General features: G+C 45.3%; 1 protein-coding gene across 2 annotated transcripts in view; it reads left to right on the forward strand.

The window, feature by feature from the left end:
- Ush (Zinc finger protein ush) overlaps positions 1–21572 on the forward strand; it is a 218778-nt gene that overhangs the window by 156461 nt on the left and 40745 nt on the right. The gene's annotated exons all lie outside the window — the stretch shown is intronic.

A 21572-nucleotide genomic window follows, 5' to 3' on the forward strand; every position in this document is an offset into this window, starting at 1 on the left:
TCTTTTTTTACATGGAACGCAAGATATAGTAATGATGGTATGAAATAGTAAGATATAGAAATGCAAGATATGGAAACATGCGAGAAAGAATGAGGGGATGACTTCGAGAGACGACGTCTCTTGATGGAGTCCGAAATTGTCCGAAATGGAATTGAATAAACGGAAAACCATACTGAGCTCCTTCGGTGCGAAGTGGGTCAGTGGAGTGGGAACGCGTAGTGGAGTAGGGAGCGCTGGCGCGCGGAGTGGGGATCGCTGAACGCGATTACGTACTACCGAGGTGTGACGGTTAATATTAAAATTTTTGTTTCTCCTGAACGCACAGTTTTTTTTTAAATTCGTTTTTTTAATATTGCATTGTCATCCAGTTCTGAGCAATGTTTAAAGTTTCAAGTCTCTAGCTCATCGGGAAGTGGTTTAAAATTCGATTACAAGATTTAACGCATACAACAACAACGGAGGAAGGGAAGACACAGCTGCTTCGACTTGCTTCACACCTGTCCGAAATTAAACATTACGCGTATCCAATCTTTGGTGTAGAAATGATTAAAATCTTCTCGAAATTATTTCAAACTATTCACGAAATAAAGTATATTTTTCGTAGACAATCTAAATGATTAATCATGTTTTTTTAAAGTATTCATTCTCTTTCTCTAGATCACAAACACTCTGTGCAAATAATAAACGCGAACCAAGTATTTAAATGATTGAAAGCTTTTCTCGTTTTAAATTATTCATTGCGTGAATAATGAAAGAAACGCGAAGATCGAGGGCAAAGGGCACAGTAAAGGGACTGTGTAGCTGGGAATCGGTGAAGAGAGGATCCAGTTCGGATCATTCTCGCGTGATCGATCGCCGCTAGCGAGATTTTGCTACGCTCGTTCCCCGATTCGACGAGGGTGATCGAAAGCAGGCAAACAGAGAGAAAAAGAGCGGGTTTCGTCGAACGTTAGCCGGTCGCGGCCTCGGAGCGTTAATGGGAGGAGTTCATTAAGATCGCGCGATTACCGGCTTATCGCGGCTAAGCGAGCCTCGTTACTTTGCCGTGACGTCACTTCCTCCCTGTGTCGCCGGCGTCGTCGTGCGTTGCCTCTTTCCGTCCGTGCTTCCAGCTTTCTGCCCGCCTCTTTTGTTCCTCGAATTCGTGCTTGCACTATTCCTATCGCTATTTGCTCGCCGTTGTTCGTAGATCATCGCCGATCCTCCGAAAGAAATTGTCTCGCAAGCTGATCGAAAGCGTGGCACCCAGTCTTGCAATTAACGTCGACAGAGAAAATTATTTTAGATTCTAATTTATCAAAAAAGAAATTGTTAGGTTGCCTCGAAAGGTTGTTTTTGCTTTCAATTATGAGACGCGATGAATTGGAAATTGTTCCTCGAGAAAATGGCGCGGTGAAACCTCTGCTGGATTTTTTACTGCATGTTATCTTAAATCTTAAATATTGGGAAGAATGAACAATATTGTACGAGTCTCCAATAAAATATTAACAAAAGGCTGACCGTACTGTAAAATGTATGTATGATTGCATCGTCGCGAAGGGAATAGAATATTCGAATTTCTGTTGAGACGAAATAGAGATCATTCGAAATCAAAGATCGACGAGACGAATAAACAGAAGACGAGGCAAAGTCCAAAAGATGATAACCCGCGATGAGGCCACGATATCGATCAATGACCAGATCGATGACATCTAACCTACTCGTACATCTAATCGGCGGTGTACGCGCGACTTATCGAGCTTTATCGTTCTTCGAGAGATCATTCTTTTTTCTGATGGCATCGCGATAACAGGCTCAATGATTGTAAAAAAAAAAACGTTGTAAGACTCGTATCGAGGCTTGGCGTCTCTGTTTTATATCTACAATACTCGAGTGATTGCGAGAAGATAAATCCGCGGTGCTTAAATCAAAGTGTTCGGCAAAACATAAGGGTTGAAAGTGCTGTGCTTTTATCGTCTGTAGATTACGAAAGAATTAAAAAATACAAACACTCGATGCGGAGAGAAAACGTGGTTTGATAGTGAACTGCCAGAGAAGCAGAGAACATTTTTCGAACGGCCTTGCAGTCACAGAATTTTCGAAACGTAGTTGAACCAAAGATCAGAGTCCCGAAAGAGATGAACCTTCTCCCTGTGCACTGCTATTCTAATGTTGACCGTGTACAGAGGGGTAATTGGACCCAGTACATTCTTGGAGCAAAATGAAAGAAAAAATTCGTCTGATTTTTAAAAGATAAGTAGACGATACTTAAAAAATTTGAAACACATCACAAATAGCATTCCTAGATAATTAATAGAAATTTTCTGGGGTGAATTCGCACCCCATACACAAACAGAAGGTTAAGGGGGTTGTCTCATTTGTAGGATTGCAAGGGTGCGGAAAAGCGCTAGATGAAAGATCAATCTAGGCCGCAATCGCCCTCAAAAATCCCTATTTTTACGTTTACGAGGCGTAATTTGCATTATTCAACAGCATGTAACAGTCGCAGCTGTATGAAAATAGCTGCATGCGCAGCTTTATGCTTCCGAATAATTTATGCGTTCCAAATTACGCCACGTAAACGTAAAAATAACAACTTTGGGGGCGATTGTGGCCTAGATTGATCTTTTATCTAGCCCTTTCGATTACTGAAAAACCCAATCTTTGTATTATCGAGAAATGAGAAAGCGCATCTCGCACCCTTGCAATCCTGAAAACGAGAGTCTACCCCGTTAAAAATCGAGCAATGGCGGTCGGGCTCGCGAGTTCCATGGCCGATGGTCCCGGTTCGAGCCGTGGTACTCGAAGCCGATGGTTGCTGCGATTTCGAGGACAAGGGAAGAGAAGGCCGAGGAAGGAAGAATGAGGTCAGAAGGAGGGAAGAACGAGAAGGAGACGAAGAAGGAGGAGGTGGCGCGGATGGTTCCACGAAAGGCAAGAACGAAATAAACGATAAGAGGGACGCCGGGTTAACCAACAAGCAAATTAACACGTGGGAGGGTCCGATCGGCAAATGAGATAATTGTGCAACGAGGGGCCCCTGGGGGCTTTCTCCTTTCTCTCTCGCAACCTCTATCTCTCTCTCTCTCTCTCGTACATACATACACACAACGTCCACCCTCTCCTTTGCACGTCCGATCGTTCCAGGACGATTCGCTGCTCTTCGTTCATCTCCTCGCATGAGGTTCGCCATCCACGAGACGATCGGGAGAGAGAGGCGTGTTACCGATGGATGGACCCATCGATGGATCGATCTATCGATCCCCGCACACTCGCAGGAGACCCCTCTTTACCCGCTCCACCGTCCTTCGTGCACCTCGTTGCCATTGAGATTATAGGTGAGCACCGACAGCCACGGGCTTCCAATACTTTGTAAGTTTATTTGCGATCCGGCTGTTCGTATCTTTATTTATGAAATCCTGGCCGGTGGTACGGCCGACGTGCGCACCACTTTGTCCTTCTCTCTCTCTCTTATTCTCTTTCTTAGACTGTAGTGCTCTCGTTCGGGCTATGAAATTAATTATACCGGTGACGGAGGGGGCAGAGCGACGAAGTTCCCGATGGATAATGAGCCTCGTCGACGCTGATGAACACCGGCGGGATCCTCGGAGTCCACTTTTGTTTTCGTAGACTGATTCGACCCGGGTCACTGTGCCCCGTTCAATGGACTTTCGTTTTTTTCATTTTTCTAGGGGATCGGGGCACCGGGGTGAATTCACTCCGTGATCGTTGAACGAACGACAGTAAAAAATAATACAGAACAATAGTTCATACTGTTGTGTATGAATAAGACACTTGTATGTTTTATAAGAGACGGATATATTTAACATATGAATGTTCGTCACATTGGTTTAACTACGCAGTTCACAGTTTGTGTCAAAGATCCGTACAATAAAAGAGCGATCTCTCTGGAATCCCGGTGTCGTACCGCTTTTACATAGATCGGCTATTCGCTAGCGCGTTCGGTAATAACGCTTAAAACGCCATTTAATGTAAAACTATGAATACGACCGTATGAATACGTCGCTATAACACACACACACAATTATCTCCGTAGCTTTTGCGGATGATTGCCTGTACCATTCCTTTACGTGGAGACTCCCTTCATTCTCCTTTCGGGGAACGTTTTCCGTATAAAATCTCTGCACAGTAAACGGTAAAATGAATTCAACGAAATGCTCGCCAAAGTTCGATCAATAATTAATAACGAAAGGAGGGAAGGACAGCCAGAAGAGTCTAGGGCCGCGAAAGAAGTCCGATAAACCGACCCGATATCGTCGCACCAAACATTTGCCTCGCGATAAGATCCCGTATCTCCTGAGAAAGCAGGGTTTTTATGCCCGAGCACGTTCTCCGTGTCCGTTTCTCCGCGAAAGCACCTACCACCGACGCGACGGTGTGCGAGAGAGACCACCTTAACGATTTACCAACGAGAGAAAGAGAGAAAACCAGAGAGAGTGAGAGAGTAGAAGTAGGGAACTACGTCTGGCATGGGCCCACGGTGTTGCTGTAGTACCGGCTTCAGATAGAGATAGCTATTTTTAATGGAAGTTCCTTCGAGTGCTCGAGTGCCGATAGCCGACCGCCTATCTGCCGGCTGATATTTTTAATATCGGAAACGGCCAGATGGGGTGGCGGAGAAGAGAGGCTCGCAGATAAGTCTCTCTCTCGGTCGGAGAGCCAGCGATAGCGGGTCGGATCCATGGACGGTGTCTATCTCTTTTCCATCCATTTTTCCCTCGACCATCTATCGGTTGCCTTCGCCCTGACTTCCACTGCTGGGTCCCCGGTTTTTCTCGCGAGATCACGATCTCGGGGATCAACGGGCTTGATCATGCTGACGGCCTGCTACGTCACGATCATTTTTCCTGTTTCGGTCGGAACGCTGATCGTCGAGATCCCGGACTCTGGGGTTTACCGATGGGGATCTTCTGGGGATGAAGTTAGCAGAGTGAACATTGTTTGGGATGGAGCGTTAAAAAAATTTATTCTTTAACCAAAATCGAATCGGGAACGACGTATTCATTCTCGATGTCATGTGAAGATCGTAGAAAATTATTGTATTCTAGAATTTATACAAAAATCATAAAATAGAGATGGTTTTATCCACGACATTAAAAATCATGATCTTCTGGAGATGAAGTTAGAGGATGAACATTGTTTGTGATGGAGCGTTAAAAAAATTAATTCTTTAACCAAAATCGAATCAGGAACGACGTTTTCATTCTTGATGTTATGCAAAGATCGTAGAAAATTATTGTATTCTGTGATTTATATAAAAATCATAAAATAGAGATGGTTTTATCCACGACATTAAAAATCATGATCTTCTGGAGATGAAGTTAGAGGATGAACATTGTTTGTGATGGAGCGTTAAAAAATTCATTCTTTAACCAAAATCGAATCAGGAACGACGTTTTCATTCTTGATGTTATGCAAAGATCGTAGAAAATTATTGTATTCTGTGATTTATATAAAAATCATAAAATAGAGATGGTTTTATCCACGACATTAAAAATCATGATCTTCTGGAGATGAAGTTAGAGGATGAACATTGTTTGTGATGGAGCGTTAAAAAAATTCATTCTTGAATCAAAATCGAATCAGGAACGACGTATTCATTCTCGATGTCATGTGAAGATCGTAGAGAATGATTGTATTCCAGAATTTATACAAAAATCATAAAATAGAGATGGTTTTATGCGCGACATTAAAATCATGATCTTCTGGGAATGAACTTAGCAGGGTGAGTATTGTTTGTAATGGAGCGTTAAAAAAATTCATTCTTAAACCAAAATCGAATCAGAAACGACGTATTAATTCTTGATGTCATGTGAAGATCGTAGAAAATGATTGTATTCTAGAATTTATATAAACATCATAGAAAAGAGATATTTTTATCCGCGACATTAAAAATCATAAAAGATGAACGTGACTCGAACCTCACTAAAAAACGAAAGAGATTGTTTAAGGGACTCCAAAAGGAGGATTGTGTAAGTGTATGATGTGTGTCTGATTTTGTATTGATCACGGGACGATGCGCGGGAAAATTCGAAGAGCCGATGAAACAGCAATTGTCGCTAGCCCCATCAAAGTCCCGTAAACCACTGTATCGCGGATCTAGAGCCAACAACAATTAGCCGGGGGGTCAGAGTTCGTAGCTCGGTGCTTGTGGCTGCCACGATGGGCGGGTTTGCATCGCATCGAGGGCGATCCGAGTAAACAAATCATAAACGGCCGACGTGGAAGGCATATTCTCGCGAACGATCTCCTTCTCCTGCGAACCTGTTCCCCCTGTTCCGACCTGATCGCCATACGCTTTTGCGTGAGCGATCGTAGCGAAGCAACGTGTACCAAAGAATTTATGGCTGCGGCGACTGTTGCATGTTGATCGTGCTTGGCGTGGTCTGAATGCGTTGGAAAAATAACGATCTATTTCACTGTTTCCCAAAGAGATCGATACACAAAGAATAGATGTAATGCCGTCTAAAAATCGCTGCTTCTTTTATTTCTTGATTAATGAACATTAAATTTTGTATAAATTTGCCTTCTTGTAGAGCAATCCAGCGAACGTAGAATGAAAATACGATACTATTTATTATGTTATATGTAATTCGTAGACTGCGGATCTTCATGCAAAATAAAAATGTTTTGCATTAATTGTGGGAAGCAGGAATAACATAAAAATAGATTTCACTACTTAAAGAGTTTGTTACATGAAAAGCAACATTACAACATTTTTGAATTTCTTAAATCTTTTACTGTTTTATATTTCACCTAACCGATTTCTTCATAAATGCACTGCGGATCTTTATGCATTTACGGCTTCTGAAAATGTTCCAAAAACGGTAGAATATAAAATTCGACAAAATTTATTACAATTTTATTTTTATTATTCCACTGTCTTAAAATTTATCTACAATAATTGCAAATTGCAATTTCAAAAAATATTCTATTCTAGTAAGCCTTTGGTACACGATTTTCTTTATGGCTAAAACGATTAATACGTTTTTAATAATTTTATAGAGGAAGAAGAAAATTTGAATTGATTGTATATCTACATGTACATTTTTTGGTTTCTGGTCAATCCGTTTTTATTCGCGGAACGTATCGTCTTTCCTCACCGAATTCCACCTTGCTCGATCCTCTCTCTCCCTCTCTCGTCCCCTCTTGCGCTCTCTGTTTTTCTCTGTTGCGGCGTGTTCTCCATGTTCGGTCCACCTCTTATCCTTCCGCGGGACGAGAACCCGAGATGCCCTCCTACAGATACAAATGGGTACCTATGCCAACGGCGCAACCTGTTATTATACATTCCCCTATACAAACAACGTGTTAATCGGGCCCGCACCCTGGCCGCGCCGCGTACGAGCCTCCCCCCCCCCCCCCGCATCGCGAGCAGGATATCGGATACGCGCCGTGGAAACCGATTTATCGATCGTTCCGCGTGCGCTTCTTCTCCTTCGTGGGCTGGTATCGCGACGGTAAATTGGAATACACACCGACCCTCCCGATCGTCTCCCCTAACCCCCTCTTGCTTCGATTTCGAACGTCTGAACAGTGTTTCCGAATGTTTTCGACGGTATCTGCCTTCCACTTCCTTTTTTCCTTTTATTTTCCAAATGGCTCCGACCGCTATGGTTCTCATTCGCAGACGCACGAATTCTTATTTCCTCATTTCGCAATTAACTTGTTCTGTTCAGCTAATTAGGTGTCTCATTTTTTGATACGTACAAAAGGTATAATATAATAATAAAAATAATTAAAATGTGTTTGACAAGTTATACACATCATAATATCACCACTATTATATTTTGCTCTACGTTAGAACAAATTGACCAAAACACCAAGTAGCAACACTGTGCACAAATTCCTTCATAATTAAAATAAATCGGCTGTGTAAAAATCTAGATTTCCATAATACGATGATGAACCGTTGAAAAAAACGAATCCCATAAAATTCCGCCATGAAGTTCCGGGCGAGGAACACGATCCTCGTCGAAGAGAGAAGAAGAAAACGATAGAACGAGAGAAGGATAGGAAGGGAGGGCAGAGAGGGATGCATCCGCCGGTATCTGCATTGCATCGAGGTTGCACGGTGTTCGTGGTCCAGTCTCGATGCACCTGGTGCGCATCGTCTCGATCTCGATTCCGCCCCCCGGGGCCCGACTCCCCCTGTACCCCCCTCCCTATGGTCCGTTCATCTTCAGAATCGCCCATAACCACCGCTACCCTCGTAAGCGTCGATCCCGTGTGGCGAGCGGACTCGAAACGCCCTGAAAATCCACTGTGAACCGTTCGAGGATCGATCTCCGGGTCCTGATCCACCGGCGATAAGCGGCCTGCATGCCGCCACGAAACCCCGGTGCATTATGAAAAGCCTGATGCAGCCCGCTGCAGCCTGATGCACTCTCGCGAGAGCCGCCGGCTGCAACGCGGCGCCGAGACGCCATCGAGCGTCGCACGGTGGTCCCGAATCAGGATTTCGCAGTCCAAAATCAATTCACAATCTCAAACAGATTAACAAAACTATCAGTAGAGGTGTCTACATAATTTTAAATATTTTTGCACATCACATTACTTGTATACACTTTTAAGGAATTCTAACAACTTTATGCTCGCGTTTTTAAGTCCTCGTACAATTTATACAGTCTCCGTTTGTACAGATGTGTAAATAATTTTCATAATTTTCCATTTTTTGTACATCATATTACGTCTGTACAAATACAAATTTTAAAGAATTTGTACAAATACAAATTTTAAAGAATTTGTACAAATACAAATTTTAAAGAATTTGAGCAGCTTTTGTGCCCCCGTGCAATTTATACATTTTCTGTTTGTAGAGATGTCTAAATAATTTTCATAATTTTGTGTTCAATGCTATACAAATACAAGGAAATGCAATTTTAAAGAATTAGAGCAACATTATGCCCTCGTCTTCAGGTGTTCTTGCGACTTATACATTTTCCGTTTGTGGTCGCGTTTAAAATCGTTTCGCGCGTTTCTTTGCCATCGAACTTGAAGCCGCCATAGTTCACGATAAATCACGAGACTCGTTTCGGTGGAGGCTGAGCCACTGGAATCGTCTTCCAGAAAAGATACGGAACAGAGAGGTACACATCGGGGGTACAATAGTGAGATACGGTTGCCGCGTCATTACCCCGACGCCGAGCGACGAGGAACACGACGTAGACAACCGACGTCGCGCACTTTGTCAACTTTGTATATCAATCAACCGGGGCCCCGGTAATGCTCCCGGGACATGGCGAACAGTCGATAAAGGACATCGATGCATGAAGCAGAGCAGCCGATGAGCCGAGCGCGGAGATAAACTCGGGGCCAGGTCTCGTGTGCTTGCCGATATCCTCCTCGATTTTGTTTTTCCCATTGAAACTTTCGTGAGTTTCCACTTTTAATCAGCTTCGAACATTTTTAAAAATCGCTTCATCCCACGAGTCCTTCGTGAAAATTCACTGTGGTGTACTCGTACACTGTACTCGAACGTCCGACCCTGTCTAATATTTTTGAACATTCTGTTTCCACAATTATTGTGCAATAAATTAGAAAGTGAATCAGGCTGAGCCAGACACTGAAATTGATTCTTCCATTAAGATGGATTTAAAAAATCAGGCTGAGCCTGACACTGAAATTGATTCTTCCATTAAAAATTGATTAGAAAAAGTAGGCTGAACCTGATACTAACATTGAGTCTTCTATTAAAATGGATTTAAAAAATCAGGCTAGACCTGACACTACAATTGAGTCTTCCATTAAAATTGATTAAAAGAATCAGGCTGAGCGTGACACTGACATTGAGTCTTTCATTCAAACTGATTAAAAGAATCAGGCCGAACCTGGCACTAAAACTGAACGTGATAAAAATTATTTAAAAAATTATACATTATAAACTCCGTGGCAAAATTAGTTCTGCGAAGAGTAAATTCTATAAAAATACATACCGATTTCGGCAGCTCCATCAACCAAAAGCCCCTCGAAAATCCACTCGACCTCTCGACCGCAACTTGATCGTCTCGCCCGTTCATCGAAAGCAGAACGCGTTCGATGCACAGGTTGCAGATCGGTATGGCGTTGTAGAGGGATTGTTTGAACGAGCGTAAAGTTCTCCGTCGGCCAAAAACGGAGCAATTATCGGCGAACGATAAAACTCGGCGTGCCGTGGCGTCGGGTCCCGTGCGTTTTGAAAACGGTTACGCTGTGGCCGTGTGCGGTTCGAACTCGTTCGCGCACGAAACCGAGCCTGACGTTTCCTGTTCCGCAAAAACCGGGCAATTATCGGTGGGGGTCTGCGATGGAAGGAGGGATGGAGGGAGGGGGGTGGGGCTATGTTTGAGATAAGACACAGGCCACAGGGCCGGGAGAGGGGGGCCACCCTCGTCGGCAGGGACCATAAATAAGCCCGCACCGAAATCCTCCGGATCGTTTTAAAATTACCCCGGCAGTTAGCCTAAAAGCAGAAGGAGAACTCCGATCAGATATATCGCGACGCGAGGCCCGGGATAAAGATAACGGGTGGATCCGCGATGCGCAGAGATCGATCGGCCCTGGGTGCCGAGCCTAACCGATGCACACCCCCGAAAACTTTCGCGAGGCGAGAGAGAGTGTTTCCAGGATGACGGTGAGCAAGTGGATGGTTCGTGATCAAGGTGGTTCGCGCTGGTATTTGTGTGTGGCTGGTGGTAGAGAGAGAGAGGGAGAGGAAGAGAGAGCTTGTGATGCCTGCTGTCGGCCTGGTGGTGGTTTTAGGGGTGGTTTGGGGCAACGGGAGGGGCTGTTGGTGCCGGCTGGAGGAGCTTATCGCGAAGCGCACGCGGTCGCCACCGCCAGTCACCAGCCGCGGAATTCCGAGGAATTCGAGGGGGTGAGAAAGGGTGCCTCCGAGCCCCGACACTCTCCAATGGGGGCCAGGAAGGGGTGGGATGTACACCGTCGTTTAACAGAACCAGCTTTTCTGATTGCGATGAATTTCTTTGCGGGTGGGAACCGAGCATCGCTGTCGACTCGATAGGGGTTGCGACTATTGGCTGTCGTGTAATAAGGTCCCTTTCATTATTGAAAATATCAGCCTTAGAATATCGAAGCAACCCATAACTTTAGGAAATCTTGTCGTCGACTTTGCGGATGTATAATGCTAACAAACAAAAAGGAAAGTACGAGATGCAGCATGATCTCGACGAGCCGCAATAAATCTGCGAATACAACCGCGCGACGTTCTTCGCGGCGCGATCTAAAAAAATAAATTGGCTCCGGAGGGGGAACAGGATACTTTCCCTACTTAACGAACGTCAAAATTTACGCGGTCTTATCGTCGATCTACGCTTTCGCCCGTACGGGCACGAGAGCCTGGCCCCGCTTCTGTGTTGGAGCCGCGCGGAATCGCCGGGTATCGGCACACAGCGTATCTCTTCTCTCGCGACCCGGTTCTTTCCCGGCTCCCTCTCTCTCTCTCTCTCCCTCTCGCGAAACCGGAGAAATAAGAGAGGGGGAGACGCAGCGCTTCCTTATCTCCCGTAACGACTGCTCGTTATTAATCGGCGCGCGCTGTTCGAGATACCGTTCCCTACCGCCACCCCCGCACCCCTCATTGGTCCGTCCTGCCTCCGTCGAACCCCGTGCAATTTCCACTAGTCAGTGTTTCCTGTTCGTCCGTGTGCACCGAACATGCGGCAGACCTTGTTTGCTGATGAGGAAACATTTTTTCGGGGATGGAAACAGCAATTTTTCTTTGGGGGGGTGGCTCTGGATTGCTGAAGAAGAAATTCGACTTCGAAGCGTGGAAAGTACTGGACATTTTTGGCCAGAGTAAGTTTTAGCAGGATTTTTAATGGCAATGCTCTTCTCTAGATTGGAAATATTTCGATTTCTGTAAAATATTCAGAAATGTTTTTTCGATTTGCATAGAGATCAAGCGGGTCTGTTTACGAAAACTAAAATTAAGTTTTCTTTCCGCATTTTCCGACTCTCCGCTTTCTTTCTGTCGTTCTGCCACCCTCCAACCCCTAGCACCGCCATTTCCGTATCGAGTCGCGATACCGGAGAAATCGGCAATGCATGTGCGTCTCGCTTCTCGTACACAGCTTGATTTATTATTTTTATCTCGTCTCGGTTCCTCGCCTGGGCTACCACGAAGGAGGTGTCAGGGGGTGAGGTTGGGATCGCATGAAGATGTCCTGATCGGGGGGAGAATCATTGCGTTCAATGAAATTCGAAAGCGGTCGAGGAATTTGTATTCCTTTTAGCCGAGTTTAAAAATAGAACCACACATTTTTATAACATCTTTCACGAACAGGATTTGAATCGAAATCTTCTAATGAGACCGTCGAGGAAATTCTCGTAACATTTTCACAGAGAGTAAATACAAAAATCGATCACCTATTGAAAGGAATGAATACTTACTTAAAGATTGAACAGACCAACAGTCGCTAAACGCCTAAATAAGGTGTTTCAATCGTCGGGAAAGCTTATCGCAGCCCGACAAAGTTCCCACTTGCAGTGGTCGCGAAGGAAGCAATTAGGCTCGGTAGGTTTCCAACCGGTTAACGAAGAAAGAACCACGGGGTGTAGGGGTGTTAGTAGTCGGCAGGAAATACGGGGCGATTCGCGGAAGCTGTAATCGGTGGTGATCGTGTGTGTCGCCTTGCGCGGGGGTGGTTTTAACGCGATCGCGCGTCGCATTAGCCCCTGACGGAGTAAAACGTACGATGGCGTGCGAAACTGGCCGATAAGTCGTCGTCGACGGTCGTCGATTCGACGGCGAGAGGGTAGGCAGGGTTTAGGTAGCTCGGTTATCTTCAGACGTGGTTGCAGTTGCCCGCTAACTAACGGCTCGATGAAAAGCTCGTCGTCCTCGAGGATTTCCGGAGCGTGTGCCCGTCGCAGGAAGAAACCGCCAACGCCGGTTCAAATATACGATAACGCCGATTTACCGCGAAATACCCTTTGTTAAGCCTCATTTATTAAAATCGCCGAGCCCTGCGAGTTAAGTGGAACGATTCCGGATAACCGGCCAGATCCGTGGAATTATGTGGCTACGGTATCAATAATCGATTAATATCGCCGGTTAAATACGATCCACGGGCCCCGTTGCCCGCCGATAAGTCCTCGATAACCGCCGGTGGAAGAAGTCGCTAACTAACGACTCGATGAAAACCTCGTTGCCGACCAGCTACCGAACGATAGCGACTCAGATAGATATTAGCCCGGGTACGCGTGGCAGCCGCTAAATTCTTCCCTTGATTGCTAAGAAATTACCCCCGAAACGTACGACCCACCCCCCGCGTCGTCGCGTTCGCCAGCGAATCTCCCCGCCGCGATTTTTCGCGGAGTAAATCGAGGAAATCCGGTGATTTAAGGGTTGGAGTACTGATTTCGGGAGAATTGGGGCTCCGGTAATCTTATCGAATGCCCACACTGGCTTGCTGTTTTATGAAAATGATTCTGCAAGTGATCTACACTGAAAACGTCATCGGGCGAGAAAATGTGATTCGCGGGCGATGGGGGTTAGAAAATTAATTGGCGATTAATAAGTGTAGCTTAAAGCAAGACATTTTTGAAGAACAGATTTTTGTTAGGATTTCTATCTTATTTCTGTTACGAAAACCACCCTTCCGCGACCTCTGCCCCATTAACCCCCGTGTCCCTCGAACCCCATCAAAGATCGCAAACCATCAACGCACTCAGGACATCCGAAACCACCCTCTAGTAACATAACTCGCCCCTCATCGGGCCCTGGTGTTTCCCAACCCCTCGAAGTCAGACGACGGGAGCAACCCCATCGGAAAAATTGAAGCGAGCGGCTCATTACGGGTAATCAATAACCGATACATTATCGACGTAGAAGTCGGTTGGGAGCCATCTGTGAAGGGATGGCGAGAGCAGCTCATCTCCGAACGCCGGGGGACGTAGGGGGTGGGTTCTCTCCTGTTCGACGGGGGACGTTCGCGGGTTCCGATTTACACAAGTATATTGAATTTATTGAGATGAGCCTAGGGATAGCGCGGCCAGGAGGATATTAGCTGCCTACCAACCGCCCCGACGTTTCATACGATCCGTCCTCCCCCTTTCGCGCCGCGTTTCAACCCCCCATCCCTCCTTCATCCCCTTCGTCTCCTCTCTTGCTCTTCATACCCCCTCGAGCTTCCGCGAACCCCCCCAACCGACGCTCACCGTCGGCTACGTCGTCCTCGCGCATTTATTAAGATCGCGAGGCTGATTTATGCCAGCCGATAGGAGGCGGCTGACTGCGGGGGTGGGCCTGAATGCGATTCAAAGCAAATCTAATATCGACTTCGGCGTCGATTATCGGCGGACGCGGCGAGGTCGTCGGGCGGGATCCTCCGAGCTGAATACCGGAGGATTGCACTCGCAAGAGAGCTTTTCTGCGATGTTTTATTAAAACAAAAATAGTTTCCAGCAATGTCAAACTTAAGTAGGTCTTTCCGTGTTATTATCGCGGATTTATAAAGTAATGGACTTAACGCTTTGCCTGATTCAGCTACTGGCCAGTTGTGTTTCTTCAAGAAGGAACTACAAAATGTTCTTCTAAATAATAATCCCAAAAGGAATGATTATAATGCTGATTCTTGGTTAGAATGCTGGGATAGTATGTTATCAGTGTAATTTCTTACTGATAATTGTAGTACGTGACAAATAAATTATTGTTAGCTCAATTTTAAATAAGATGAGCTTGTTAAGGAATCTGGATAGGGAAAGAAGAAATAAAAAGGAGGAAAGGGTGTCGCAATGAAGGGACAGGGGAATAGGAAAACCAAAGAATAAAGAGGTGCAATAAGTAGTTATGCAGATACTTAGTACATACAATTAGCAGCAAAACTGATCACACACACTTTAATCAGAATAACTTTTTTATGAATGGACCAAACGATTTCAATTTATCTGTAAAGCTAGATGAATTAGTTTAGTAAATGACTAAATATAAATTTTTAAAAAATTGATTTTGACGAATTAGCTGGGCCAATAACGAAAATTTAAAACATGTGTTTGGTCAACTTGTATAAATTATATACGCTCCGATAATTTTATTGAAATTGGTTAATTGGTTTACGAGTTATAATCGATCGAAAATGGTTAAAGGCTAAAAATCTGGAAAAATTGCAATTTTTACCACTTTTGATCGATTATAACTCGTAAACCAACTAACCAATTTCACTGAAATTATCGGAGCGTATGTAATTCATACAAGTTGACCAAACACATGTTTTAAATTTTCGTTATTGGCCCAGCTAAAAAAGTCGTAAAAATCAATTTTTACTATTGTTTTTCACAATGCCGACCAAATGCAATTTTTCAACATATGTCTGGGACGTCATTTACTAAACTAATTCATCTAGCCTTACAGAGAAATTCAAGTCGTTTGGTCCATTCATAAAAAAGTTATTCTGATTTAAAGTGTGTGTGATCAGTTTTGCTCCTAACTGTATACATACTTAGATAATGGATGAATAGGTTAAGATAGAGTTGTATTGGTTAGGTTTATGTAAACTTATTATATAAGTGTTCTTATTAAATGATAAGATGAGCTTAATTCTCGTAAATATTAATTCTATAAATTTCTGTTTCTGTTGCAGGTAAGTTTGCAGCCATCGAGAATATCCTCGCCGTAATCGTAAGCGGCTCATCCAGATCAACAATTTCCCGTGTATCTAAATGTCCGAGAGATCGGAAAGTATCGTAGATTCGGGTGTATCCGATATACTCGAGCGAATAGTCGCCGGTGCTATATTGCCAGGCAATTTCGCTGGATTTTATCAGAGATTTTTCGAAGCATGCACAGAGCGGGGGGTGACCGACGCGAGGCGTCGCGTCGACGTCGCGACGATCCTCGAGGGTAATCGGTACGGCAGGCTGAGAAGTCCTGCGGATTCTGCGGCTCTGCGAGAGCGATTCGGGCTGTCCTTATCATCGGCGACCAGCCGTGGTTCTACAACTTAACCCTTCCAAGGCAACACGGTGCAGAGATTACCTTTGCAACCCCCGTCGTCCGCTTTACCGCTCTTTCCTGCCCGGGAATCCACCCCCGTCTGCACCCTCTCGGGCACGTTACACTCTTTCGACCGTTCTCCATTTTCGGAGGATCTCCTGTAACTGTCGTCGGCAAATTTCGGTTCTCCGGGCGAAATTGATTCGGACCAGGAGATCCCAAGATGATGTTATAATTTCGCGAAGCTCTTAGTTCCGGCAGATTCAGTAAAATGTTTCAAAAATTGCACTTTGTCCATTTTCATCAATTCTGACAGGTCCTGGAAATTTTGACAAACTCCTAATGGTCCTTTCCCGTAAGATTGTATTTTGTTATAAAAGAAATTAATTGAGAAAAAAATTGCTTCTTCCCGAAGATTACGATTCCAAGTTAAAGAGGTTTTGGGGAAAATTCTAAGAAAATATTTCAATCCGTCGATTTTTCTCGTTCCTTAAAGATTCTCAGAGATCCTCCAGGCTCCCGTTCAGCACTCCCAGTAAATTTGGGTTCTACGTTGGAAGAAATTGATTCGGGAAAAAGAATTGCAAGAAAATTTGCCAACCGTTCTACCTTTCAGCAAGATCCTGGAGAAAATTTGGAAGTCTAAAAAATATTTGATTAAAATAGTGCAAGATATTTCATTGACTCCTTTCTCTCTCGAATGGAAAATGTCATAATCCGTTTTAATTATTCCGAAGAGACTTTCTATGTTTCCAACGACATCCCGCGCCCCAATTTAAGAAACAGCCGCGCACGCTCGCGCGACAGAAATATTCCCACGAGGGGAATGCCGTGCGCAAACATAATTTGATTTATTCATGGATAGGTGGAGAGGAGCCGCTCCACCGAAAAATGAATATATATTTCCCGGAGCAAGATATCGAGCGCGAGAGAGGACGCTTGATAAGCATCGGGAATAGAGTTCGGTGCGCGGTGCGATGCCACCCTGATCGGGCAAACATATTTCTCTCGCATCCTGGGAACGGGGGCGGTGCGTGCATGATTGAAAAGGAGCCGCGGTGACAAGGAGCTGCCTCGGTCCGATAAGCAGCAGGATAAGCGAACGTCGGCGAATATGAATATGAAAATGGGGTGGAAGGATCTCTCGGATCTTACCCACCCCTTGCGCAAAGGAAAGTCAGCCACGAAATGCAACAGTTATCTGCGACAATGCAGTGCGCCGCTTTTTTCATCGGGAGCACAATTCTTGTCCTTTAACGGAAACCGTGAGGAGGAAACGGGAGTTGTTGGAGAAAGTTTCGAAGAGGGTAAGCGGACTGTACGATGGGGGTGAACTTTCTCCATTTTCAATTAGTAGAATAGACAGAAAGAAGTATCCAAGATTTTTTTTACAGATTTTATCCAGTCTTGAAAATAATCGTACATAATACTTTCACATAAGTTGATAGTCTCATGAAGCTATTGCTTCTATTAACATCACAAATTATGTGTTTAATAAGACATTATCTAAGAATTTTTCCGATACCTGAATTTGCGTGCTCCACCCTTAGGAAGCAAGCAAATATTTTTCCAGATATAATCGGAGCAAAGTAACGTGCATAAAAATGCATTTGGCCTTCTTTATGCAACAAACAAGCTGTGCAACGTTCGCAGCGAACAAGTTAACAGTCTCATGAAGCTGTCACCGCTATTAACACGCCAATCACGAGCGATTAAGTCACTAACCAAGTCTTCTCCGATAAATAAGTAAGCATCCCATCGATAGGTAGCAAACAAATATTTTTCCAGATAAAAAAGCGAGATTTGTTTCGAGCTTATTGGTTCGCGCCCGGTAATTCACCGTGGGGATTAAAACGTGATCTTTCCACAATTCCCGTGCAGATTGGTTGGCTGTGGCAGCCATTGCCAAGATAAAGACGCCACCGGAAGTCGATTAAGCGTCTCGCGACGGCTTTTTCGGCGGGGGTGGCCTCTCGCCATAATCATTTCATTAATATTCGCTGCACCAATAATCGTGGCCGCGTGGTGCGGAGCTCTGCGGTTCGGCTGAGTACACGTGTGTGCGACGCGCACACCGTCTCGCATCTGGATACACACTATAGCAGCTAAACGTGCATGTACCGTCGTATACGTAAACAACGGGTGCGGGGGGTGGCGCGTTATCAGCGACGCGCAGCGTCGCGTCCTCGACGGGAGCGTCGTCTTTATCTCGCGCGCCGTGGCGTCTTGTTATCAGGCGGCCATTAGAATATCTAAATACCACCCCCGCGCGTCCGAATCTCCCCGCCGACGTCTCTAAGGGGTGAGAGCTAACAAGCCGTGTTCGAAACGCCTCTTGGCAGCGATTTTCGATCGATCGTTCCCGTTTTTTCCGCCTCGATTATCAGCTCGCTCTAACCCAATTAGCAACGCCAGGACGCAGACAATTTTTATTTTGCATAAGAATCCACAGTCATGGTATACAACATAATAATGAACGGAATGAAAGACAAGATTGCATAAAGAATTGTTTAACGAACAAAGTGGAACACAATATTCCACCCACTCGTACTTGATTCTAACATATTTTGCATAAAAATCCACAGTCGTAATACACAACATAATAATGAACGGAATGAAAGACAAGATTGCATAAAGAATTGTTTAACGAACAAAGTGGAACACAATATTCCACCCAGTCTTACTTGATTCTAACATATTTTGCATAAAAATCCACAGTCGTAATACACAACATAATAATGAACGGAATGAAAGACAAGATTGCGTAAAGAATTGTTTAACGAACAAAGTGGAACACAAGATTCCACCCAGATTTACTTCAGTCTACCATGTATTCAGCATAAAAATCCACAGTCATAATACACAACATAATAATGAACCATTTGACGAACAAAATGGAATGCAGGCATCAACCCCGTCTCACACCATTCTAACATGATGAACATTATATATTAAATGATATCTCTGCTCCTGCTTACCATGTTCTCTGCTGCCATTCGCGCAAGTGCCCCCACCTGTCCCGAGACGCAACATTGCCAATTTCCATCGCGGCGGATAAAGCCGGGAGATTCTCAACACCGAACCGGAATTCCATTCCCGCGGGTCATTACGCAAAGCCAAAAATCAAAGAATAATTTACGGGCTCTATTAAAAGGATCATTAACTTCGAAACAAGATCGCACGTTTATCGCGGGGCCGTTCCCATTATCCTGCACTTAGCGCGATCGCGACGAACGCGCGGGGCTGAACGCGCGCGGAGGCTCACTCGTTTACGAGCGCTTAAAAATTCATTAACCCCGTCTCCGACCGCGTTCAGATAGTAATCTGGAATCTCTGGCGAGGCTGCATCCGACGATACCGATCCGAGGATCGCGAGCAACCTTCTCGCGCGATAACGATCGTGAGTCTGCGGCGGGGTTGGCTGGATGCTCGACTTTCCCGCCATTTTGGTGTCGCTTATCTGTGGTGGTGCGAAGAAATCGCGGTGTTATCGGTCGGGGAGAGGTTGCAGGCGTCTCTGATTACCAATAGCGATCGTCCACCCGCGATCCAGTTACCAACAACTATCCGAGTCACGAGTCACGTGCAAACCGGACGCGCAGGATCGAGAGTCCTCGACAAAGGACTCTCTCTCTTCTCTTCATCTCTATGTCTCTCTCTCTCTCTTTCTCTTCATCTCCGTGTCTCCGTCTTTCTCTCTCCGGGCCGGATTAAGCCTCCGTGCACACCCACGTGCAGCAAAACGTCGCGCACCAGCCACGGGAATAAAGTCCGTGGCTCGAACGTGTTGAACTTATCCGGCGCTCGGTGTCCGGCCGTAGATATGTTAATCAGCCAACGGTGGTGCAAAGCGATCCAAAGGAGTGGACGATAGTTGCGTGCCCGGCATCCCGAAGTTCCACGACTATAATTATAAATCAGCCTCCCTTATGCTAATGCCACTGTCTCCGAGCACTCGGGAGAGGCCTTTCGGCGCGAGCGCAACTCGCGGACGCGAACAACCGCGTGCACACGCCTATACACACGCCGATTCGCCAATTAGGCCGCGATACGCAACTTCGGGAGTTACGGCCGAGAGGATTCCGATACTGTCCTCGAGCTTCTGAAATTGGCGATGAGGATTTTTGCGGGTCCGACTCAGGGTCGGCCGGAGATCCAAAAGGTTCCGCGTTTTTTGAGATTAGGTAGAGGGTGTTCACCCTTATCCTCTTGTCGTAAAATTTTCTTTACAGTTACAGTGCTTAAAACGTCTTTATTCGCAAATATTCATTTTAATGCTTAAATCTTAAATGTGGTTGTCTGGAAGAACGTCGCATGTCACATACTTTCGCTTTCGAGATATCGCCGTTTGAAGTTTTGATCACTAATGGGTTGACATAGAACGTCGGTTAAATTGCATTATTTTTCTGAGCCTTCCGAATTTATTTTCATGACTTTTTCCTGGTAAATACGTAAATCCTATACTATAAACCTTAATTAATGCACGATCTCCAATTTTTTTGGAATTGTGACATGCGGCGTTTTTCCTGACAAACCACAGAAATATTGATAACAAACGAATCAAATCAAATTTTATTTTATACCTTGTTAAAGTCTTCATCACGAGTCTGACTCGTTAAAATATGGCAAGGGGTTAACGAGTGTTGTGTTCGTAGAAACGATCAGCGTTATTGACAACAATTGTTAGCTACTTGTATTTACACACTATGTATAATCTAGTTATTGAATGATTAATGAATTGGTATTAAGACGAGCATTTGACAATCATGGGAAATGACTCGAGGCACCTCCGCAATCAATTTTCGGGAAAGGGAGGCCTCTGCGCGGTTCAAAGAGGGTGCGAACAGTCGCGCGGGAGGGGTTAAGATCTAAATCCGCGTTCTGGATGGCGCCTTCATCCCCCGGTTCCAGAGAGTATATTCGATTCCGGGATCTATTTCCGCAGTCAGCTGGTCCAAGGATTCCGGTCGAAGGAATCGGACGGTGGGGGTTGGGTTCATCCGGCGAATGAAAGCCATTTTCAGCTGGTGAATCCGCCGGCGTTCAGCCTAACGCCTCCGGAATATGGAAACAAATAATCCAACGGAGGGGATCCGCTCGCGCGGAAAGCGGTCCTCGAAGATCCACGAGCTGCTGGGTTTGCGTATCGGAGAGAAAGAGAGAGACGAGGAGGAAGGGGAGAGAGGGACTGATATATATACAGAGCGAAAGAGAGAGAGAGAGGGAGGGGGAAGCTAGGAAGAGAGATCATATCGGTGCCATATTAGAGGAAGTTATAAATCGCTGCGAATCTAAAATTGATCTTTTCTGCAGCGAGTAGGACGACCGTGTCTGCGTCCGCGCACACATCACCGGAAGACGTTCTCGCTCGCACCCGCAAAGAGCAAAGAGCGAGAAACCGTGGGCGTTCTACGTGCGACACCCCCGGGGATGGTAGTCACCTATCGAGGAGAGCCTCCGCGAGATATATCGATTGCGACGCGTCTGCGAGTTCGAGATAAGCCCGATCCGCATAGCTTCGGCTGTCGAGCCGCCCCTACGGTTACTTGCACCCCCCGCGCTGCACCAGAACCCCCGACACCCTTCCCAGAGCCGACTTCCGCGAAGAATCAACATCCGACGACAATTTAAAGCGGAC

The sequence above is a fragment of the Lasioglossum baleicum genome, chromosome 12 (assembly GCF_051020765.1).
Source record: "Lasioglossum baleicum chromosome 12, iyLasBale1, whole genome shotgun sequence".
NCBI classification, from domain to species: Eukaryota; Metazoa; Arthropoda; class Insecta; order Hymenoptera; family Halictidae; genus Lasioglossum; species Lasioglossum baleicum.